The following is a 26357-nucleotide window of genomic DNA, read 5'->3' as shown; positions in this document are numbered from 1 at the left end:
TTTTATTATTTTTTTTCAATATTTTCTCCCCGTCTGCATTGTAGTCCACGGGGAAACCGAAATGTTGCCACACCGCAGATTTGAAAGAAGACGGTGCTTCCTCAAAATTCGGTCTGTCGACTCCTCCGCTCGCCATAACTTTTTTTGTTTTCTTTCTTGTTTCACTTTCACCTCGCTCGTAAGCGAGAGAGGGCGTTACTCGGCTCCTATTACACAGGTGCTTGACAGCGATTGGACATTTACTTGTGGGGCGGGAATTTCTCCACAGCTGCGCTTCACGTCGCACACAGAGTTTGACCAATTCATTCCACAAGCGTTCGGAATAAATTACTGTAATTGCAAAACCAAAAAGGCGCGGTTCATAAAGGCGTATTGAACCGAACAGGGCGAACCGTTCGGTTCGGTTTTGAACCGCGAACCGTTGCACTGCTACTGTCGATTCAACTTATGTCGCAAATAAGTGTATTGTGCTGTATTATATACTAGGGGTGTGACAAAATATCGAAATGGTGATATACCGTGATAATTTGCATCCAGAAGGGTTATCGACATTCTAATGCCAAGAATCGAGATATCATTTTAAAAAAGTTGTCAATGTTTAAAAAGAAAAAAAAATTTTTTTTAAAGGAACTAGTGCTGCAACGATCATTCAATTAACTTCGAGTATTCGATTAGAAAAAAAGATTCAAATTAAATTTTGCTGCTTCGAGTATTCGTTTAATTAAAGTGGTGTTGTAACGGTTTGTTTTGAAAGTGTTTGCATTTAATTTTATTAATTTGGGTGCATCCACTGCCCTCTAGTTGCTCCATTACAATGGCTGAATTCAGCTGCTCCCTGTTAAGACAAACATAAGCTAAGTTTTTGTTTGAGCTAATGTTTTTTATGCATTCACAATTTAGTTTATAGGCATATCTAGCAGTTTTTTGTGGGAATATGTGTCTGAACCATTTTTAACAGCATTGTAAAAAAAAATAATAATAAAATTAAAAAAAGGCATTTTTTTTCCTTGTGATAAGTTTTAAACACTTTACTGTCCAACCAAATTATTTTTAACCCTTTAATGACTGCAATATGAAGCAATTGTCAGAGAATCACAAAATTTGAAAAATAAGGTCTTAATGAAACCTTTTTTTCAAATTTGTAAAAAGAAAAGTCAAAATGAATATGTGTAATAAGCGCTCTAATATCTATAACCCTTGCTAAATCCTGTTACTTTTTCTCATGGAACATGCAGATGCATGTGTTGATTTGCATCCATCATTTTTCCAAAAAGAAATTTCTGTCTCAAAATCATGAAATTTTAGGTGTATCAAATGTGATAAATTTGGCCATATAGGGTTACAAATATAACATTGAAAAATTCTTGTCTTTACTAAATGCTTCATTGAGTGAGTCCACTCAAATCCGCTCACGCTGCTCAATTACACACAATGAGTTGCCACAGCAAATGTTTAACAAGCTAAATGATGATTGACATAGGCGGTGCCTTGAAGTTTCGACTTTCAAGCTTCTCTGGCAAGATCAAACCTTAACGCCTGTCAATCATCGTTAACTTTAACAAGCAACTACAGTGCACGGCATGACCAAGAAAAGCAGTAGGAGGGAAAGTGATTACTACGTGATTGGATCGGGACAGCGCTATAAAATACTGCATTTATTTATCCATTTTTTTAATTGGAAAAAAACTCCACAATGGACTGAAGGCACAAAGTTTGAAGTGTGAAGTAGCGAGGGATAACTGTAATGCATTTCATTATTTTGACGTCTGCTGAACTGTGTTAGCTCTCTTGCTACATTCATGTAATATCCGAAATTGCAACACAAAAACAGTCACCTTTCTATGACATCAGCCATTTGCTTCACTCTCCAGATTGACAGTTCAACCCACAGCAAACCCGGAACAAAATCAACAAAGTAGCTCATGGAGGAGCAGCCAATGTTTAAAAAAAAACATGTTTTCCTTCTGGTGTATATCAAAGATTATAGACCCACCAAAATATTCATATTTTGTCTAAATCATACACGCGCCTGACGCTAATCGGACTTCGCAACCTCACAGATGAGTAAACAACACATAAGAGATGCTTGCTATCTCTTTTCTAGAAGCGAAACAGCCATGGGCAACTAGCATCTCATTAGAATTCAGAGCAAGTATCGCATCAACGGAGACGTAGCAACATCTCACCTCACCTCCTCCTCCTCCTCGGTGATGGCAGCAAAGTGCCACTTGTGCAGAAGACATGCAACTTCAAGCATCGAAAGCCCTGAAGGGGGTGAACGGTCGCGGCCTGCGCCTCAAATGCTCGCCTGAGCGCCACGTTTCACACATACCTACCGCCCAACTTTCACTGTTATGTTAGCGCGTATCCAGGAACACATCAATGAAATGTGCAGGAAACAGGCAGCCACAGAGGAAAGACTGTGGGAAAGCAGCCATGTTTGTTATGAACGAGCCCTATCTGACCTATGCACCTGGAACAACATGGTTAAAGAGCTCATTGAGAGGCTTTTTTGGATCAGTGGTAAGACGGGCTTAAACAGATTATTAAGGTATCTGTAAAAAGTATCTTAAAACCCTGATGTTTTCCCCTGACCTAAAAATGGTGTGTCACTGATCCGATCATGTAATCGGAAATCGGGCCGAATCGGTTCGTTTCTAGATCGGAATGAGGTTTTTAGAATGTGTTTTTATTAGGGCTGTCAAAATTATCGCGTTAACGGGCGGCAATTATTTTTTTTAATTAATCGCGTTAAAATATTTGACGCAATTAACTAGAGGTGGGAATCTTTGGGCACCTAACGATTCGATTACGATTCAGAGGCTACGATTCGATTATAAATCGATTATTGATGACACCGCCCCTCTCCCCCGCTATTAGCTGCTAATGTTTTGTATATTACTTACAAAAACTAAAAAGAAAAAAAAAAAAAAGAAGAAGCCTCGCTGGCTTAAATAAACGACTATTTCAGTATCAAGTTAACCGTTAAAAACAATAAATAATATACTCAAATCCCCATTCTGTATCAGCAGCTTTAAACTACATTCAATTAATTTAATGTTGTCAATCAACCGTTAAAGTTGTTAAAATTGTACCTGTTATTCCATAATTTCCCTTTTGTCTACTTTCGACATGTGAAAGTTTTAAAACTATTTTAAAGATAGATTCAAGTCAATATTTTACCGATTTAGGAGTATTTTAGATAAAAAGTTAATTAGGTTTGCTTGGAAGGTTCGCTACAACAGCCTTGCAGGGAAGTCTACTGCTTTAAGATGGCCCGCATCTAGCTTTCTCTACATGTGCTGCTATCGCCACCCAGTCTATTTTACATCTAGTCCTATATAAATATGATATCTACCTTAACATTATGTATTGTGGACGTAATTTGTAGCAGCTTTCGGCAGCAGTCAGGTATGTTGTTGTTTTTTTTTTTATCTCGCGGCATGAGTTGAGCTACAGCCGTGAGTTGAGCATTTGCATTACCCGAGGGGCGGGGTAATGACAAGCATGATGTTTAGCTACTTTCGCTCTGTTCCTCATTGCGTCCCGAAGACCGCACGGCGCGCTGAGTGTGTTTTACTTCCGCTTTACTTGACATATTTCAATCATCAGAATTTGGATGTTTGTGAATCGTTCTCGAATCTTCCACGGCCGAATCGCGAATAATCTAAGAATCGGAAATTTCGCACACCTCTACAATCAACCCACATGCCCCGCTCAAACAGATTAAAATGACAGCAGTGTAGGGCTGGGCGATATGGCCTTAAGTACGTATCACGATAAATTGAGCAGATTTACCTCGATAACGATAAATGACGATAAATTCGCCCAAGCAAACTGTTATATAATTTGAAAATTTGAATCAATGCATGGAATACAAATTAACAGTTTCTCGTTAAATTTATTTACCAGCTTTCAATTTAACAATTGCACATGCAGTCTAAACATTAAGTATTAAAAAAAATCTTGGAAAACAATAAGAATTCTTGTGTGAACATTTATAACAGCTTGTATGACTTGAAAAATATCATCACTTGAATTTCATTAAATTCATTCCGCATTGTTATACACTAGATAGTGGCATACGTTTAGATATTTAGAATAGATACAAATACGACACATCCACCCGCCCCCCAGAAATGATACTTAATTAAAAAATAAAATGTTTCACAAACCTTTCTTTTATTCGGCTCAATTATTTACATCTTATGATTTTGGAAATCCTTACAGTATTCAATAAATAATATTCCTGTTCCCAAGCACTGTGCTTACTGTACTGTAATTTTTCCAAAAAAATAAACAATACATAGTTAGTCCCCGTCATCTAGGACTAGCCACTTACAAGATTAGCACTGTCGTGTATTACAAATACTGCTTTGAACACATCTTCACAGACAAAAGCAATGACACAGGCTTAAAGAGGTCAACTTTAATTGTGTAAATCACACTTAATGACGACACGATCTCCTGGTTGAAATAGACGACATCCACTTAATTCTATTGAAGATACTGTATGTAATGCTGAGGCAATTTGTCAACTTTACTTTTAAAAAGAAACGTGCACTGTTTATCCAGTAGATGGGGCTCTTGCAGTGTGTCAAACAGTGATTCAATTTAGGGCAATTGTCTTAAAAGTGGTTCATTGTTTCAGAAAGCCTCGGTTTTTCCATCCCTATCTGGAAACTGTCAAGAGTTTACCTAATTTCGGGTGAAAGTTTGGCGAAGCTAACGTAAGCCCGACTTCATCCCGTTTACTTGTAGCGTTAGCCGCTAGCGTTAGCAGCTAGCGTTAGCCTACCGGGCTTCTGTTTGATTGGCTTCCTGAAAACCATGTGACTCCAAACGTAAGCACACTTTCTGCTTTCTTAAAGGGAAATGAACATAGCCGAACAACACAGAGTCAAAGCGGGATGAAAAGACTATATTTTCTTCTTTTATTAAATTACCGAATTTACCGACATGGTCAAAATTACGTCGGTCATCGTGAAGAATTTCGGTAACGGTAAATTTTCGGTTTACCGCCCTGCTCTACAGCAGTGTAACGTCCGCTTGTTACTTGTTTTTTTTTGTGTTTGGTGCCCTCTGCTGGCGCTTGGGTCCAAATGATTTTATGGATTTCAGCACAATGAGTGCGCATGGTGTAATTATTGACATCAACTATGGCGAGCTACTAGGATTTCAGCACAATGAGTGCGCATGGTGTAATTATTGACATCAACTATGGCGAGCTACTAGTTTATTTTTTGATTGAAAATTTTACAAATTTTAATAAAATGAAAACAATAAGAGGGGTTTTACTATAACATTTCTATCCATGTATCGCTTTAAGAGAATGTTAATAATGTTAAAGCCATCTTGTTGATTTATTGTTATAATAAACAAAAACAGTACTGATGTACCATATGTTGAATGTATATATCCGTCTTGTGTCTTATCTTTTCATTCCAACAATAATTTACAGAAAAATATGGCACATTTTATAGATGGTTTGGATTGTGATTAATTACGATTAATTAATTTTTAAGCTGTAATTAACTCCATTAAAAATTTTAATCGTTTGACAGCCCTAATTTTTATTTTTAAATATTTAATTTAATGGCTGTCTTTGATGGAGGTAGAGCACTGCCATCCATCACAGTCAAAATGGATTGGACGTCTATCGCCGTCAATGGCAGTAAAACGCAGTTACTCAATGCCAACCTTCCCAGTTAAAATAAATTTAACGTCTATCATTGTCAATGTCAGTGAATAAGTTACAAGCAACAAAATAATCCAGGCGGTATAATGATTAGGGTTGTCTCTGTTCCAATCACATGATCGGGAAATCGGTAATACCTAATTTCTTGAATAAAGTAATCGTTGGCTGCCATCGATGGCAATAGACCTCCAATCCATCTGAATAGCGTACCACACGAATGCTATTTTTAAGCCATGATGTCGCCATTGTAACGTGGAAGTGGGACATTATAGACATGCCCTCGCATAAAATCCATGTTATTTCTACTTTTTCTCTGGTAATCTTTCAAAAAAAGAACATGCCGATCAAACACTGCTGCTCTGGAACTTGTAGAAACGACTGTAGACATTACGACATATGAAGGATGTTTTCTTCATACGTTTTCCGAAACCAAAAACTCGGAGGAAAAAATGTGAAGAATGGATCAACTTGCATGGGCGTCCAAAAGACCAGTTTAACGCCTGCAAAGTGAAGCCATTTACATTTCATATGCAGGAAACATTTTGTTGGGGGCTATAGGTATAGGGAGTGAATGAGTTGATTAGTTTTCCCATCTTTGCTATGCCATTACCATTACTGAGGATGTGAAGGGGCGGGTTATTACAGTTTGGTTGATTGAAACTCGAGTTGTCTGATTATGTCACAGCTTCCTGGGATAGAACAGAGCGGGTTTCACACTAAGTATAAATACTGAGAAATTATTTTATGATTAAATATGCTGTACAGAAAAAATAATTTTAGATTTTTGGTCTGCGCTGTGCCGCGAGTTTTTCAATGAAAAACCGTGCCGTGACTAATAAAAGGTTGAAAAACACTGCTCCAGTCTTTGTGACGTTTTCCTGAGTCTACCTGAGACCGTATGAAAAGTAATTTGACTCCAGAAATGGAAACCTTTCAATTAAAGTGGTCTTATTCTTCTCTTTCAACCATTTGAATAAAGCAGTACGTAAAAGGATGGGCGCAAGGCAGAAGGATGTGGAATTGGGAACACCACCTGAGGCATGAATGTACTCTGTCTCAATCGTGAATGTAGTATTTGAACAAGCAGCCATGTGCCAACATTCCTGTGATACTACACAACAACATCACATGTCGCACCTGAACGCAAAAAAACCGAGTCGGAATGAGGGCAAGCTGAACCGGCCTGTCTATATATTGGGATCTGCTTCAAGCTCAGTCATGAACGAGCCCTCGCGCATTCCTGTCTCACTCTCAGAATTCAGCTCACTGCGGGAACAACAGAAAAACCTCTGTGGTTTCTTTTTTTTTTTTTTTCAGCTAAATTATTTTCCACAGCAGCCCACATGAGCTTGAAATGGGACGCAGGCCTGCGACTCTGCTTCTGCGTGTTTGGATTCCCCTCAGAAGTGTGCAATGTGTTCCAGAGAGGGAGAGTGCACAGACCAAACTAGCAGAGTAGCAACTGGCAGACATGTCCAGGCAATAACCAGCACGTCAGCGTTGTGTGGCACTGAAAGCTTGCCGGCGGCGGCTTATCATCAGCATCCAAAATGCCAGATTGCACTCTGGAAAGTTTTCTTCCTTATGTTTGTCTTACTTTACATTCTTTTAAGTGCTTCTTTGCTCCATCGGCTTCCTCTATCATCTATTTTCAGCATCTACAGTGGGCAAATAAGTATTTAGTCAACCACTAATTGTGCAAGTTCTCCCACTTGAAAATATTAGAGATGCCTGTAATTGTCAACATGGGTAAACCTCAACCATGAGAGACAGAATGTGGGGAAAAAAACAACAGAAAAACACATTGTTTGATTTTTAAAGAATTTATTCGCAAATCATGGTGGAAAATAAGTATTTGGTCAATACCAAAAGTTCATCTCAATACTTTGTTATGTACCCTTTGTTGGCAAAAACGGAGGCAAACGTTTTCTGTAACTCTTCACAAGCTTTTCACACACTTTTGCTGGTATTTTGGCCCATTCCTCCATGCAGATCTCCTCTACAGCCGTGATGTTTTGTAGAGCTGGGAATCTTTGAGCACCCAACGAGTCGATTACGATTCAGAGGCTCCGATTCGATTATAAATCGATTATTGATGCACCCCACCACACTTCTAATGTTTTGTACACTAGTTCCAAAATTGTTCAAAAATCCTCTCAGGCTAAACCAAACTATTTTAGTATCAAGTTAACAGTTAACAACAGTAAATAAAATACTCAAGTCCCCATTCTGTATCAAAAGCTTTAAACTACGTTCAATTAATTTAATGTTGTGAATCAACCGTTAAAGTTGTTAAAATTGTTCCCATTATTCCATAATTTCCCATCTGTCTACTTCTAACATGTCAAAGTTTTAAAACTGGTTCATCATTTAAAGATAGATTAAAGTCAAGATTTTGCCAATTTAGGGATATTTTAGATAAAAAGTAATTAGGTTCGCTAGAACAGAGCCTTCTAGAGAAGTCTACTGCTTTAAGATGGCGGCAAGTCTGTCATTTCGCATCTAGTTCTTTGTATATGTTCCAACACTGTCGTTACTGTCGTTTCACATCTAGTTCTACAATATGTGATATCTACTAGGGCTGTCCCAAACGACTAATTTTCTCCCGATTAATCAGCCGACTATTTTTACGATTAGTCGACTAATCTTTTAGAAAAATATATATATATATTTTTTTTTTTTTACTAATTTAGCAATGACATTTTTGAGACGCTTATCAATTCACAAAAACTTTTTTTTTTTTTTTTTTTTACTAATTTAGCAATGAAATTTTTGTTGACGCTTATCAATTCACTAAAACATTTTGGAACACTTAAATTCTTTATTAAAGTACAAATAAACAGATAAATAACAATAATAAATCACAAACAATGAGTTCAAATGCTGATAGAATTAACTTGTGCAAAAGAATGGAATGTAAACAGATTCAGAACACTGACTTCACCTTTCCAACATGATTCAAAACAATTCTTAAAAAAATACCTAGCATTAATATTATAGTATACTGTAGTACTATATATAATCGTATTATAGTAATTATTCATTGCCAGATTTTTCATAAAGGGTGTCATTTTAAAGGTATTCTTAGTATAGCATCTGAATTATGTGGGATTAACTCCAGAAATCGTTATTATATGACGAACATGACATGCTTTTATTTTGAAATGTTCACCGGAAGTACGCTCGCTAAACCGCTAATTTATGCTTTACAGTCCACAAAAAAATCACTATTTGTCATTGCATGTGGTGTCAGTAATAGATTTTTTTGTCCTTTTGCAAATGCTGTTAACCAGCGATTTTTCATGTTTGAAGTGTCACCTTTTAACTTCAAGTTTCGGACAAGGCTGCCTGTTTTATAGCCGGCTAAAGTAGGTCGTCTTTTTTCCCATTCACTTCAATGTAGCAATGCTGACGTATATAGTGTTTAATATAGATGTGTTTTCTTATTTTGTATGTCTGAACTTTAATTCTACAGCGTGTTGATGACAGAAAAGAACTGGAGTTTAATATGCCATCAGCACGCACGCACAAATGTACGCAAGCACGCGGGCACAGCAATAAAACGCAGCCGTGAAAATGACCGCCCTCATTTTTATTTACCATGCGATAAATGGAATCATTGCATATCGCGACAGGCTTAGCAACTTCAATAAACATGTCATTAGTTAGTTAGATGGACTTACAATCTCCTGTCGTTATCATTCACGGCCGACGTGCAGCCAAGCTTGGCATTGAAGAGACAGGACACAATAGTGTACCCTCCTTTCGTTCTTTAAAAATAAGTCAATGTTTTGGACTCTCTGGTGCGCTTTTTTGGCTTTGTGCTGATTTCCCCGCTTGCATACCAAGCGTCCGACATTCTGAACTTTCCACGCATATATTTTTTTAACCCTTCATTAACCGTCGACGGGATGTTGTGCTCGTCGACGGATTTACGTCATCGATGACGTCGACAATGTCGACTAGTAGGGACAGCTCTAATATCTACCATAGCAATATGTTGCCGTAAGTTTGTAGCAACTAGCAACCGGTCGCTGTTTGTGGCGGCTGTCGGCCGCAGCCAGGTAAGATTGTTTTTTTGTTTTTGTTTTTTTTATACAGCGGCATGAGTTGAACAAGATATTTACTCTCGGTCGGTTCCTCATTGCGTCCCGAAGACCGCGCTGACTGTGTTTTATTTCCGCTTTACCTGGTATAATTCAATAATCGGAATTTGGATATTTATGAATTGTTCTCGAATCTTCCACGGCCGAATCGTGAATAATCTATAAATCAGAAATTTCGCCTGCCTCTAATGTTTTGGGGCTGTCGTTGGGCAACACGGACTTTCAATTCCCTCCTCACCCCGTGGCATCAAAATGATAACAAGAACGGTGAGCAAAAATCCCAGAACCACACGGGGGGGCCTAGTGAATGACCTACAGAGAGCTGGGACCACAGTAACACAGGCTACTATCAGTAACACAATGCGCCGCCAGGGACTCAAATCCTGCACTGCCAGACGTGTCCCCCTGCTGAAGAAAGTACACGTCCAGGCCCGTCTGCGGTTCGCTAGAGGGCATTTGGATGATCCAGAAGAGGACTGGGAGAATGTGTTCTGGTCAGATGAAACCAAAATTAGAGATGCACGATAATATCGGTCACTGATAATTATCGGCTGATAATGACAATTATGACGTCACACAGATAATCCAGATAAAACGAAATTCAACCGATAATGCAATCCGATAATTATATACTTGATTTAGCCTCCAAATGTGCACAATCAACAGTTTTGTCCAATTCTGCTAGTTTTAAGCAGGTGTTTTTGCAGTGTAGTAATGTGATATATGTTAGGAATGGCTTACTTTTAAAGGCATTTCTGTGCAACTTGGGTGTTTACTCTCTAAGTAATTGTTGCCAAAAGCTTACCATTACACAATTTCATTGCCATTGTTTAGATGTTGGAATTTACTACTTGTTCACATTTGATGTGGAAAAAAATAGCACTAAATTACATTTTTGCACAGTAACATTTGATCTTTGTATATTTTAACATTTTACATACATATTTGAATAGAATTATCGGCGTGACATTATCGGTTATCGGGTGGAAGGGGCAGGAAATTATCGGTTATCGATATCGGTTGAAAAATGTATTATCGTGCATCACTAACCAAAATAGAACTTTTTGGTAGAAACACAGGTTCTCATGTTTGGAGGAAAAAGAATAATGAATTGCACCATACCCACTGTGAAGCATGGGGGTGGAAACATCATGCTTTGAGGCTTTTTTTCTGCAAAGGGACCAGGACGACTGATCTGTGTAAAGGAAAGAATGAATGGGGCCATGTATCGAGAGATTTTCAGTGAAATCTCCTTCCATCAGCAAGGGCATTGAAGATGAGACGTGGCTGGGTCTTTCAGCATGACAATGATCCCAAATACACAGCCAGGGCAACAAAGGAGTGGCTTCGTAAGAAGGATTTCAAGGTCCTGGGGTGGCCTAGCCAGTCTCTAGATCTCAACCCCATAGAAAATCTGTGGAGGGAGTTGAAAGTCCGTGTTGCCCAACGAAAGCCCCAAAACGTCATTGCTCTGGAGGAGATCTGCATGGAGGAATGGGCCAAAATACCAGCAACAGTGTGTGAAAAGCTTGTGAAGAGTTACAGAAAACGTTTGGCCTCCGTTATTGCCAACAAAGGGTACATAACAAAGTATTGAGATGAACTTTTGGTATTGACCAAAGACTTATTTTCCACCATGATTTGCAAATAAATTCTTTAAAAATCAAACAATGTGATTTTCTGTTTTTTTTTTTTCTCCACATTCTGTCTGTCATGGTTGAGGTTTACCCATGTTGACAATTACAGGCCTCTCTAATATTTTCAAGTGGGAGAACTTGCACAATTAGTGTTTGACTAAATACTTATTTGCCCCACTGTACATGGTCTGATGGGAGCAGATACCGGGGGAAATTACAGTGGGGTTTCTGCCGTCACTTTAAAGTTGACTGGAACAAGTCAGCATGACATTTTTCACTTCAAAAAAGTTAAGTGACAAATTTTGGAGGCCAATTAAATCCTGCTGCACCTGCAAAACACGATTGAATCCATCCACATTTCTGCTGGGTCAAACTTCCCCAATGTATTGCCTGCATTTACTCTGTGACAGTGCAATGAAAGGGATGACATCACCGCTATTGTGGACCGGAGCCGCGCATTTTCATCTCTCGGCCGGTGTGCGGAGGACAGTTCCGACGAGGACAAAAGCGTAGCATTCCGACCGTGAGGCAAGCAGGAAAGCCGTAGTCACACCTCATTACGGTCAAAGCCATCAACCTTTTTTGTCACCAGCTAGCAGCCAACTGAGGTCATCATGGAGTCATTTGACATTTTTACCGACGGGCTGACTCATAATCATCAGATGCTTGATCTTGTCAGAATGTTATTTTTTTCTTTTACGCAAGAGTAGAAAGAGGTTCCAAAATACAATTGAAATACACACCACAAGACATATGATTCGGAAAGCAGCGCCACAGAACACAAAATGACAGAAATTATACAAGCAATCAGCAAAACTATTGCTATTTCAGATTTTTTGGTGTAATTTTAGTACAGTAGCATTAACTCAGAATATTAACGACAAATTCAAATTCCCAGTTCAAATGGATTTGGCATTATCGCCATTGATGGGGGCAAATGAATCAAGTAATAGCTTCGTCAAAAATATTCAATGTACAGTAATCCTGTAACATTATGCGTATCGAAATGGCCAAATACAGGTAGTCCCCGGGTACCAACTGCCAAGGTACTCGACTTGCGTGATTTCGACTTCACGACGCCAGAGTCTCGTCCGCCATTTTGTCTCCTGTCGTTTTTTGTTTTTTTTTGTAGCATAACATGTGCAGATTACCGGTTTCAATGTACAATGGGGCAAATAAGCATTTAGTCAACCACCATTACCGCCGTTATCGGGATAAATTTGATAACCCTACCTTAAGCCTAAACTCAAGACTCTGGCTGAGTGTAACATATTATGTCTGTAACGTTAAACACGATTAGAAAACGATTTAATTAAAAAATATATATATATTTAAAAAAGGCATGGCCGATATTTTTTTGCCAATTCCGATACTTTGAAAATGATGTGATCGGACTCGATCGATCGGGACATCTCTAGTTATAACTATTGTGACAAGCGACATGGGGAAGAATAACTAGAGATGATCTTTTTCTTAACACCATGTATAGACCCTACCCACGTGACGTCACAACTCCGCCCTCCTGACTGGTGCCGCCCAATTGTCCGTCAACGCATCGTGTTTACCTGTTACGGCTACGTACATTCCTCCTATTTACGGCGTGTTTTTCTGCTCGTTAACATTAATAATCAAAATGGCGAAGGCGTGTGTGGCGGTCGGTTGTAATAACAGAGAAGATAGACGGAGAGACTTGAAGTTCTACCGGATTCCGAGAGACCCGGAGAGGAGAGAGCGAGATGGGCTGCTGCAATTCGACGAGGAAACTGGGCTCCAAACGATTACCGCAGATTATGTAGTAGTCATTTTATATCTGGTAAGATGCATTTAATATATATTTAGAGGGTTTTGGGCTGACAACCACAATTAAGATCATTGCTAGGCTAATTGCCGACAACATACACGTATGTATGTAGTGAGAGTGCTAACGCTAAACCATATAAACATTAAAAGCCCTAGCTCCATTGACAAATGACATGAAATACATTAGACTTGACAGTGGATATTAGCAAGAACAAAAGATTTTGAATTGAAAATTTCGTAACTCACCTTTCCAAGCACAAGATAGATTCCTGCCGAATTTTCGTGGACGAGGAACTGTTTCACCCAACCAGCAACAAAGTATTTATTAGCCTCCAAGCTCTTAAAGTTTTTCAAACTTTCGTGAGAATAGGCTGATTTTGTGTGGACAAGATAGTTGTAAATATCAGGGTAGCTAGCAGACACAGCGGGTCGAAAAACATCGACTTAGGCATCAAATATGGATCTGGCGAATGGATAAACTGAAGCTTTTCCACATAACGCCTTTTATGCAACGCATCAAGTGAGTTTACGGCATCCGAAAGTACCGGGTCTTCCATGAAATGCATTATAAATTGCTCGATCAATTGAGACCATTGATAATACAGACACAAAATGACGGACAAGGGGGCGGAACAATACAGCGATCACGTGATTTTGTGACGTCGGTGGGTAGGGTCTATTGTACTCAACGCAGAGAAGTTATACCATTTGCAGCAACCAATGTGACTCATGGTTGCTCAAATTCCCATCATGCATTTGGGCAGTTAAGAACATTTAAGTTGCTACAGTATCATTTAGTGAAAGCACAACAAAAATAATATTCCTATCTCTCAAAAATAAAATAATGTTTACAAAAAGAAAACCGCTCAATGCAAAGAGATCTAGCATTCCCAATCAAAATAGCTATGCTAATAATAATACTCTATTCAAACATGAAGTTTAGCTCAACAAATACACTAGATGGCAATATTTAGTCACAATATACAAACTATTAGAGATGTCCCGATCCGATATGTGGATCAGATCGGACGCATATATGGGCAAAAAAATGTGCATCGGTATCGGATCGGAACACGGAAAAATTCCGATCCAGACTTCTGATCCAGTTTTTTTTTTAAGTCCGGTCCGGGTTTTCCAGCGCACCGATTTACATAATCCATTCCAGTTTTTGCTTTGGTTTCCCTAAAATCCAGTCCGCATTTTACGGCACACCTTCAACACACTACATTTACATTACCGTCTCCCAATTTACCGAGAGACTTTATCAGTAAAAATGTCAGCTGTGTGGGATCATTTCACCTTAAAGGACGACAAAGACGAAGAGGCAGGGAGCAACATATGCCACAATAAAGTCAAGCGTAGTGGTAAAGCTGTAAGAAGTTTTAATGCAACCAACCTAATCAAGCATTTCGCGAAATACCACCACAAACAATATGAGGAGTATGTTAAGAAAACCGAAGACAAAAAGAAAGGTCCTACGCAACTAACACTGGCAGAAACTTTTGCTATGCGGGACAAACTGGCACTCGACAGTCCCAAAGCCCAGGGAATAACAAGAGTCATTGCCGAAGAATTCATTCTGGATGACGAGCCATTATCTCACGTGAGTAAAGACGCACCATCCAACACGCGATTCGGCCGCTGAAGATTCGAGAACAATTCACAAACATCCAAATTCCGACTATTGAAATATGTCAAGTAAAGCGGAACTAATACACAGCGCGGTCTTCGGGACGCAATGAGAAACTGACCGCATTGCGTCCCGAAAGTAAACATAATGCTTGTCATAGACCCGGGTAATGCCAATGCTCAACTCACGGCTTTAGCTCAACTCATGCCGCTGGATAAAAAACACAAGAATACCTGACTGCTGCTGACAGCCACTACAAACTACATCAACGTCGTTTTACTGGAGATAATAGATATCATATGTATATAGAACTAGATGCAAACGAAAGACTCAACTGCGTTAGCAACATTGAAGTATTGAAAACCAGATGCGTTAGTAAACAGCCGCCATCTTAAAGCAGAAGACTTCCCTAGTAGGCTGTTGTGAACCTTCTAAGCGAACCTAATTAACTTTTTATCTAAAATACTCCTAAATTGGCAAAATCTTGACTTGAATCTATCTTCAAAACAGTTTTCAAACTTTCACATGTTGAAAGTAGACAGAAGGGAAATTATGGAATAACGGGAGCAATTTTAACAACTTAATGGAATAATGGGAGCAATTTTAACAACTTTATTTGATTCGCAAAATTAAATGAATTGAATGTAGTTTAAAGCTGCTGATACAGAATGGGGACTTGAGTATTTTATTTACTGTTTTAGAATGTTAACTTGATACTGAAATAGTCGTTTATTTAAACCTGAGAGGCTTTTTATACAATTTTTGTAACTAATGCACAAAACATTAAAAGCATCAAATAGCTTGGGGGATTTGGGGGATTTTCCACTGAGGTTGTTGGTGTGTTTTGCTTTTTTAAGACAGTTTACAATATTAGTTGCACGTTTTACTGACTGACTATGCCATTTCTGTTTGTTATTTTTTTTGTGTTTGTCACTGAATAAACAGGTCAGTTTCTTGTTACCAACCTTTGTGTGTTACTCAAACTCACCTAATTCAGCTGGCTAGTTGTTATCAAGAGTACTAAAACCTTTTTCAACATGAGTCTGACAACTAAGTAAGGAGGCTAAATAACTTTAAACTTTAACACATGCTCAGATAGGTCGGTATCGGTATCGGCCAGTATCTGTATCGGATCGGAAGTGCAAAACAATATCGGTATCGGATTGGAAGTGCTAAAACCTGAAACGGGACATCCCTACAAACTATCAAAATTACTATAACTAGTACTCACAAGTCTTTATCTGTTGATCCCTTTCACAGAAAGAATGTTAATGCAGTCTTGTGGATTTATTGTTATAATAAACAAATACAGTACTTATGTACAGTATGTTGAATGTATATGTCGGTCTTATCTTTCCATTTCAACAATAATTTAAAGAAAAATATGGCATATTTTAGAGATGGTTTGAATTGCGATTAATTACGATTAATTAATTTTTACGCTGTGATTAACTCGATTAGAAATTTTAATCGTTTGACAGCCGTAACTTTTATTGGTCTAAAAATATGGGTATCAGATGATTATCCGTATCGGCAACAGTGTTGTTAATAACGGCGTTACAATATAACGGCGTTACTAACAGTGTTATTTTTTTCAGTAGTGGGTAATCTAATTAATTACTTTTCTCATCTTGGCAACGCCGTTACCGTTACTGAGGACGGAAAGGCATGCGTTACTATGCGTTACTATATTGGTCAAAAAGTCTGAGGGAGACGGACTCACCGAGACGACAGAGCAGAGCAGGAGTTGGGAGGAGGCAAGAAAGTTGTGACGCCGAGCAAACGCGATGCTAGGTAGCTCCAATAATACATGTTGTAGCCAATAGCCTACAAACTACGCCAGCATGTTATGGTAGATATGGTAGACATGGTAGATATCACATGTACAGTATATAAATATAACTAGATGCAAAATGACAGACATGGCACTAAATGCGTTAGTAGACAGCCGCCATCTTAAAGCAGTAGACTTTTTAGGACGGCTCTGTCGTAGAGAACCTTCCTAGCAAACCTAAGTAACTTTTTATCTAAAATACTTCTAAAACGGCAAAGTCTAGACTTGAATCTATCTTTAAATGATGAAACAGTTTTAAAACTTTCATATGTCGAAAGTAGAGAGAAGGGAACTAATGCAATAATGGGAGCAATTTTATCAACTTTTAAATGTTAAATTAGGGTAAATAATTGGGCTCGGGCCAATTGTACCAAAAACCTTCACAAAAAACTTCACATAGTGTGGCCAATGTTTTTTTTTTGTTTTTGTTTTTTTTTTGAGGAAAAAAAAAAAAAAGTAATTATCACCAATTACTTTGCCAAGTAACTAATTACTCTTACATTCAGGTAATTGAGTTACTAACGCATTACTTTTTGGGACAAGTAATTTGTAACTATGATTAATTACTTTTTTTCAGTAAGATTAACAACACTGATCGGCAAAACATGTCTTGAAAAAAAAATCAGATCAGAAGTAAAAAAACAAAAAAACAAAAACAAAAAAAACATCGGGACATCCCTATTGGTAATTACAGCACGTGTTGCTCGCAAAATTCCATAGAAACTGGGGTCAACAAGCCAGACAGAAGGCATTGCGATCAACTAGTAAAGACCTACTGTATTTCAAGAATCACTCAAGACGATGAACTACTCCGTGAAAACTACTAGGAATCCAACACCAAACCCTAAAGTGTCTAATGCTCTACCAACTTACTTAATAACGACAAAAGCAATCACATCGTTCATTATAGAAGGTAAACATTTAATTTAAGCATTTCGGAATGGCCTCTTAGGAAAATTGCATCCCACACATTCCTGAGTGGCCACTTGTAACGCGGCACAAAGCTCCTCTTGTTGTTGTCATGTAACTTTGCTCTTGCTGTTTCCTCTCAAGAGACAATGGAAACATCAGCCTAAGTTAGCATCAGAAACATCCCTCTCCGGATCGTGATGAAACCGCATATGAAACAAAACAACTGTTTCTTGTTGTGCGAGAACTTGAAATTCAAAGAATCAAAATAGAAACACTCTCCTTCAGGAATTAAGCCTGGCAGTAGAGTGTTTGTTTTGATCGAAAATATGAGAGTTAATGGCCCTTTTTTATTTTTTTGCCAAAGTACGAGCAGCGATCGACTGATGTTATCAAACAAGTTTACAAGTTTTAATTATGACCACCATGCAAACTGTACCGTTTTAGTGTATTGTTGCCAAGTGATAGCCTCTCAAGCAAGACGGTACGTCCTGATTCATTGATTCATCATACAGTAATGTAGAGCTGAAATGATTACTCGAATAATTCGAGTAACTCGTTTTTAAAAATTGATCAAGGAATTCTCTCCGCCTCGAGGAAACATTTAATTTTGTCAGCTCTAAGCAAGACGTTTTGCTCAGACTACTTTTAATGCGGCACAACGCGCTGACGTCACGTACGTAAAGGAAAAAGACTGATGCGGCGGATATACAGTGGGGCAAATAAGTATTTAGTCAACCACTAATTGTGCAAGTTCTCCCACTTGAAAATATTAGAAAGGCCTGTAATTGTCAACATGGTTAAACCTCAACAATGAGAGACAGAATGTGGAAAAAAAACAGAAAATCACATTGTTTGATTTTTAAAGAATCTATTTGCAAATCATGGTGGAAAATAAGTATTTGGTCAATACCAAAAGTTCATCTCAATACTTTGTTATGTAGCCTTTTGTTGGCAATAACGGAGGCCAAACGTTTTCTGTAACTCTTCACAAGCTTTTCACACACTGTTGCTGGTATTTTGGCCCATTCCTCCATGCAGATCTCCTGTAGAGCAGTGATGTTTTGGGGCTGTCGTTGGGCAACACAGACTTTCAACTCCCTCCCCAGATTTTCTATGGGGTTGAGATCTGGAGACTGGCTAGGCCACTCCAGGACCTTGAAATGCTTCTTACGAAGCCACTCCTTTGTTGCCCTGGCTGTGTGTTTGGGATCATTGTCATGCTGAAAGACCCCGCCACATCTCATCTTCAATGCCCTTGCTGATGGAAGGAGATTTTCACTAAAAATCTCTCGATACATGGCCCCATTCATTCTTTCCTTTACACAGATCAGTCGTCCTGGTCTCTTTGCAGAAAAACAGCCCCAAAGCGTGATGTTTCCACCCCCATGCTTCACAGTGGGCATGGTGCAATTCAGTATTCTTTTTCCTCCAAACATGAGAACCTGTGTTTCTACCAAAAAGTTCTATTTTGGTTTCATCTGACCATAACACATTCTCCCAGTCCTCTTCTGGATCATCCAAATGCTCTCTAGCGAGCCGCAGACGGGCCTGGACGTGTACTTTCTTCAGCAGGGGGACACGTCTGGCAGTGCAGGATTTGAGTCCCTGGCGGCGCATTGTGTTACTCGATTACTAAAATATTCGATAGCTGCAGCCCTAATTGAGATGAACTTTTGGTATTGACCAAATATTTATTTTCCACCATGATTTGCAAATAAATTCTTTAAAAATCAAACAATGTGAATTTCTGTTTTTTTTCCCCACATTCTGTCTCTCATGGTTGAGGTTTACCCAGGTTGACAATTACAGGCCTCTCTAATATTTTCAAGTAGGAGAACTTGCACAATTAGTGCTTGACTAAATACTTATTTGCCCCACTGTATTTGATTTCAACCTTGCATGAATATAGAACTAACGACGAAGAAGCTGACGAAAGCGAAGAGAGAGGCACCAAGAAAAAGCAGAAAATGTCAAAAGTGTGGGAGCATTTCAAGCTGGACACCAAGGTGAACACTTTTTCAGGTATTCAGTGTAAAACAGCACTTGCATAACACTACAGCATGCAACGGAACCTATAAGCATCGGGTTAACATCCCCATTTCACAACACTAAAATAAATTGTACATGAATATCCAACAGCACGGTGGAAGCTCAACAGCAACAACAAACAAAAATATGGCTAGAGTGAAAGCATGTCTTACCAATATGAAGACACAAAAAGACAATCATCTTCATTTTCGACCTTGAATTGAATTTTATAAAATTTCGCTGTTTTGGTAAAGAAAAAAATCACTAATTTGTTTTTGTTCCATGCTAAACGCCTCCGCTGTCAGCAGTTTACTTTTCCGTTCCAATATTCAACTTGACCCGGTAGCAAGTAAGGTGTCAGGTGGTGTTACTCAAACAAAACAAAACAAAAATCTACAAATATATTTAATCCCCAAAGTGTGCGATTCAGACGGTATGATAACCTTCAGCAAAAATATAAAAATATAAAATCCTCAGCACCCCCTGCTGTGAGTGACTTCCAGTGCACCTGGCCAGGTTAGCCAAGTGAGGCTACAATTAGTAAACCTAAATCGGGTAAACGTTAAACTTATTGGCTGCCATTTTAACTGCGATGCCTGGCTTCAGACATCTATTAAGATCAATAGCAACAAAATTAATAGGCCCAAACAACTTTCTCACACAATTCTCACTCAGTAACCTCAAGCAACAATATTTGAACCATAAAATTACAGTCAAGTGGGGAAATGTTTTATCACGCTCAATAGTTGACTTCACTGGACAACAACCACGGCCTTCATTGACAAAAATGTCTTATCATGTGTGTGGCTTGGCAGCTAACCTCAACTCATTAATGATTTATCCATTTCCTATAAAACTTGAAAGATATCTACAAAATGTGCGGTAACATGACTCGCGGAGACGCCAGAATTTACTCACTACAATCGCTTTGGAGTGATATGAGTGCAGACTAGTCTCAACATGATTTTAACGGCCGGAACAATGCTGTATTTTCCTAACCTTGACTGGAAAGCCTAGCACTAAAGTGGTATATTAAAATACTGCGTGCATATTTTCCTTTGCGGCGATACGCAGCAGCTGCTTACAATTCTTCAAGCAGCCAAAACAGCAAGAAAGAAACACCATGTGGATGAAGTTACAATTAAAGCAGACAAAGCAGAGATTAGACTCGCAAGTGAAGATGACAGTGTAATAAATCGTGCCACTGTGGCTCAAGCTAAGCCTTCAAAGAATGCCAAAAATTCTTTATCCTTGTCCAGGGCTGAACTCTAAAGTTGCCCCTTGTTTGACAGTCGCAGGGACTTTGATTCAAGTGGAAGAGGGGAAATTGTTTTTTATTAGATTGGCTGGGTTACATAAGTTTAAAAGGGGTGCTTTTAAGCAAGAGGGGCCGAACAGGTTGTCACTGTGGAATGGTTGGAACTAACTAAACAAAAGCTTTGTTTGCTGTGTGGTGCTGGATTGCTACATCTATGCAGCTCTATTAGACATGTGACCACTGTAGGGCTGCAGCTATCAATTATTTTAGTAGTGAATTAATCGATTAACTAGTTAGTTTGAATCATCGAGTAATCAGATAAGGAACATAAAAATTTAAAATACCTGGGCTGAGCCTCAAACGGTATAAAAAATATATGAATTAGGATCTATGTAGAACAAAAGAAGATTTGACTAACTTACATAGCAAGTTGCAAAAGTCCGCTAGCTTAAATGCTATAAAATGCTGTTTTTTTTGTTTTGTTTTTTGTTTTTTTACAATGCTCTTAATAAATGGTTCAAACACTTATTTCCACAAAAAACAGCTAAATACACCTATAAACTAAATTACGAATACATTAGGGCTGCAGCTATCAATGATTTTTGTAGTCGATTACTTGATGAAGTAGTTAGTTTGAATAATAGAGTAATCATTTAAGGAGCATAAAAATTTAAAATACCTGGGCTGAGCCTCAAACGGTATAAAAAAATATATAAATGAGGATCTATGTACAATAGAAGAACATTTGGCTAACTTACATAGCAAAAGTCCGCTAGCTTAAATGCTATAAAATGCTAACTTTTTTTGTTGTTGTTTGTTTTTCAATGCTCCTAACAAATGGTTCAAACACTTATTTCCACAAAAAACAGCTAAATACACCTATAAACTAAATTACGAATACATTAGGGCTGCAGCTATCAATGATTTTTGCAGTCGATTAATCGATGAACTAGTTAGTTTGAATAATCGAGTAATCAGATAAGGAACATAAAAATTTAAAATACCTGGGCTGAGCCTCAAACGGTATAAAAATATATATAAATCAGGATCTATGTACAACGAAGAACATTTGGCTAACTTACATAGCAAAAGTCCGCTAGCTTAAATGCTATAAAATGCTAACTTTTATTTATTTATTTTTTTACAATGCTCTTAACAAATGGTTCAAACAGTTATTTCCACAAAAAACAGCTAAGTACTCCTATAAACTAAATTACGAATACATTAGGGCTGCAGCTATCAATGATTTTTGTAGTCGATTAATTGATGAACTAGTTAGTATGAATAATCGAGTAATCAGATAAGGAACATAAAAATTTAAAATACCTGGGCTGAGCCTCAAACGGTATAAAAAATATATAAATCAGGATCTATGTACAACGAAGAACATTTGGCTAACTTACATAGCAAAAGTCCGCTAGCTTAAATGCTATAAAATGCTAACTTTTATTTATTTATTTTTTTTTACAATGCTCTTAACAAATGGTTCAAACAGTTATTTCCACAAAAAACAGCTAAATACTCCTATAAACTAAATTACGAATACATTAGGGCTGCAGCTATCAATGATTTTTGTAGTCGATTAATTGATGAACTAGTTAGTATGAATAATCGAGTAATCAGATAAGGAACATAAAAAAAAAAAAAAAAAAAGAAAAATTTTTTAAAGGAACATAAAAATTTAAAATATCTGGGCTGAGCCTCAAACGGTACAAAAAATATATAAATGAGGATCTATGTACAACAAAAGAACATTTGGCTAACTTACATAGTAAAAGTCCGCTAGCTTAAACGCTATTAAGAAACAAACTTTTTTTTTCCCCGACAATGCTCTTAACAAATGGTTCAGACACACATTCCCACAAAAAAACTGGCTAAATATGCCGATAAACTTAATTATGAATGCATAAAAAAACATTAGCTCAAACAAGAACTTACATTGGTCTTAACAGGGAGCAGTTGGATTCAGCCATGTGAAATGAGGCAGACCAGAGGGCAGTGTATTCACCCTAATCAATAAAACTAAATGCAAACATTTTCAAAATAAATCATTACAAAGCCACTTTAGTTAAACCAATACCCGAAGCAATAACATTTAATTCGAATATTTCTAATCGAATACTCGAGTTGATCGATTAATCGTTGCAGCACTAATTTAAATATAAATTGCCTTTCAAGATGACATTTCTGTTCTATGTGTTGGATTTTATCAAGTAAATTTCCCCCCAAAATGCGACTTATACTCCAGTGTGACTCATATGTGTGTTTTTCCTCTTTGTTAGGCATTTTATTGCCAGTGGCACCACCAGGGCGTGGCCAGGGGTGGCCACGGCCACCCCTATAAATTGGTTGGCCACCCCACTGGCCACCCCACTTGCCAGTATATCGTTAAATTGTTGTAGCATCAGTTATGCATTTCATCCCAAATGAATGCATTTATTTTGTATTGTTAAATGTAGGGCTGTCAAATTTATCACGTTAATGGGCGGTAATTAATTTTTTAAAATTAATCACGTGAAAATATTTATCGCAATTAACGCATTCGCAGTACGACTCATTCACACATTGCAGCAAACAGCCTACAATGGCGCCGTTTTACTTATATACAGAGAGAAGAGGCAGAGTGGAGTAGATACAAGTATTCATTGGAGCCGTGCTTTTAATTGGCAAAAGCTTTCTCCTCTCTCCCACAGTAACTAGAAATATTGTGGGAAGCGACGTGGGGAAGAATGACAGGACTTGATGTTTTTCTTAACACCCTGTAGTGTACCCAACGCAGCCACCACACACAGTCATGGTTGCACCACTTCCTATCATGCATTTGGGCAGAACAGTTAAGTCGCTACAGTATCATTTAGTGAAAGCTCAACAAATACACTACATGGCAATATTTAGTCACAATATACAAACTCACATTTATCCTTTAAGAATTACAAGTCTTTCTATCCGTGGATCCCTTTCACAGAAAGAATGTTAATAAAGTTAATGCCATCTTGTGGATTTATTGTTATAATAAACTAGAGATGTCCCGATCGATCGGCATCCCGATCAATTGGGTCCGATCACGTCATTTTCAAAGTATCGGAATCAGCAAAAAAATATCGGACATGCCTTTTTTTAATATGTATATATTTTTTAATTAAATCGTTTTCTAATTGTATTTAACGTTACAGACATAATGTGTTACACTCTTCCAGAGTCTTTAGTTTAAGCTTAAGGTAGGGTTATCAAAATTATCGCGTTAACGGTGAGAAGTTATATTTTTTACATTTATCACATTACAAATATTTTACGCAATTTACGCTCGCGCTGCACGACCCACTCACGCATTGTCACATTCAATCTATAATGGCACCGTTTTACCCATACAGTATATAGAGCTAAAAGGCAGCGTAAAATGAGTAGAGTGAATTTTGGCAGCCTTTGGAGCCTTTTTTTTAAATGGCTAAAGCCTTACAATCCCTCCCCCAACAATTAGAATAATCGTGGGAAGCACTGTGGGGAAGAAAGGTAGTAGTTGATCTTTTTCTTGACACCCTATGTTAATAACCAACACAAAGAAGATATATCAATTGGTACCACGACACACAGTCATGGTTGAACTTCCCATCATGCATTTGGGCAGAAGTTAAATGGCTACAGTATCATTTACTGAAAGCTCAACAAATACACTAGATGGCAATATTTAGTCACAATATACAAAGTCACATTTATCCCTCTCACAGAAAGAATGTTAACAATGTAAATGCCACCTTGAGGATTTATTGTCATAATAAACAAATACAGTACTTATGTACTGTATGTTGAATGTATATATTCGTCCGAGTTTTATTCATTTTTTTCTTAATGCATTGCCAAAATGTATATGATCGGGAAAAATTATCAGGAATGATTGGAATTGAATCGGGAGCAAAAAAAAAAAGCAATCGGATCGGGAAATATCGGGAACGGCAGATACTCAAACTAAAACGATCGGGATCGGAATCCGGAGCAAAAAGCGTGATCAGAACAACCCTATAATAAACAAATACAGTACTTATGTACAGTATGTTGAATGTATATATCCATCTTATGTTTCCATTCCAACAATAATTTACGGAAAAATATGGCATATTTTAGAGATGGTTTGAATTACGGTTAATTACGATTAATTAATATTTAAGCTGTGATCAACTCGATTAAAAATTTTAATTGTTTGACAGCCCTAGTTAAATGTACACTTTATGCCTAATATATACATAACACAATAAAACAGAATTGTTGTGGAACTCAAAATGTTGACTGGACAGTTATGGACTATGCACATTAAATCATTAGTAACATCAAATATTACACAATACACCAAAGTTTATCAGTCGCCGTGTCCTTAAGTCTTTCTGATAGTTTTCCCCTGACCTTTTTACTGCAATAATATAATAAAAACCTGAAATTATGGCTTTTAGTTTTGGCCATCCCAAGATTTTAAGTGGGCCCATCTGGCCACCCCTATGAAAAATTTCTGGAGGCGCCACTGTTTATGGCTGGTGCGACTTATACTCAGGTGCGACTTATAGTCCGAAAAATACGGTAATGTAAACTGGAAGGATGGCTGTCAATGCTCATGTGTCAAGTGCCATAGATAAAACTCCCAATCAAAACGGATTGGACGTCTAGCGCCGTCAATATGACTTTGACTCACAAGGTTAAGGTCTAAACGTTAAAATATCATGACATGACTATGCATTTAGGATTTCCCCAAACATAACGGCACTCTGAAAGAAATGCTAACTGCGATGACTTCACTGTCTGGAAAATACAGATGTTTTCAAGTAGCATGGAAACTAACGTGTAGTCAATCTCCAGCTGTGTTACGTTCACGGTACCACCTGTAAATGAGCTTCGGGAGCACCAGTGGATACAATGCGGATTTCTGACAGCAACAGTAGCTGTAGAAGAGAGATTAAGGGCTTGGATCCCTGCCGAACCCCTGGAACCTCGTCAGAGTTTAAAAAAAATAATAATTGGGGGAATAAACACGGGTAGGGTTCCCACACTGACTCATCGTTGCACCTTATTTCGTTTAAGTCGTCCGCGGTGGCAAATGTCTACGTGAGTGTGGCCACCAAAATGCACCAATTTCTCCTCACTCACCTTCTCTGGTTAGCGTCTCCGCGGGGCTTTTTCTCTCTCCTTCTTGCGTGATGAAAACACAATACGAAGCCTTTCCTTTTGTTCAATTCGGCTCCCACAAGTCCTTGACATAAAACAGCAACACGCGACCTCTCACGCCCTACTCTTGCCTCGTTTTTTTTTTTTTTTAACCTTCGAACGCGGCGCGTCAACACGGCTCTTTTCCCTTCAATTCCGGCCGAGGCGCAACTTGGAAGTTTGATAGAAAAAAGTTGAGGCTTTGCCTTGCTGCGCTATGCAGCTGCTGCTAGAAGGATGAGCTCATTCGTTGTGCCTCTCTCTTGC

General features: G+C 38.1%; 1 protein-coding gene across 1 annotated transcript in view; it reads right to left on the bottom strand.

Moving 5' to 3' along the window:
- The window catches only part of LOC130930717 (signal-induced proliferation-associated 1-like protein 1), a 134725-nt gene extending 108368 nt beyond the window's left edge, over nt 1–26357 (bottom strand). Inside the window, exon 1 of the mRNA XM_057858765.1 lies at nt 26034–26357. The gene's annotated coding sequence lies outside the window, so the exon portion shown is untranslated. The remainder of the gene's footprint in view (nt 1–26033) is intronic.

The sequence above is a fragment of the Corythoichthys intestinalis genome, chromosome 15 (assembly GCF_030265065.1).
Source record: "Corythoichthys intestinalis isolate RoL2023-P3 chromosome 15, ASM3026506v1, whole genome shotgun sequence".
NCBI lineage: Eukaryota > Metazoa > Chordata > Actinopteri > Syngnathiformes > Syngnathidae > Corythoichthys > Corythoichthys intestinalis.
This window is presented reverse-complemented; position numbering and strand designations above follow the sequence as displayed.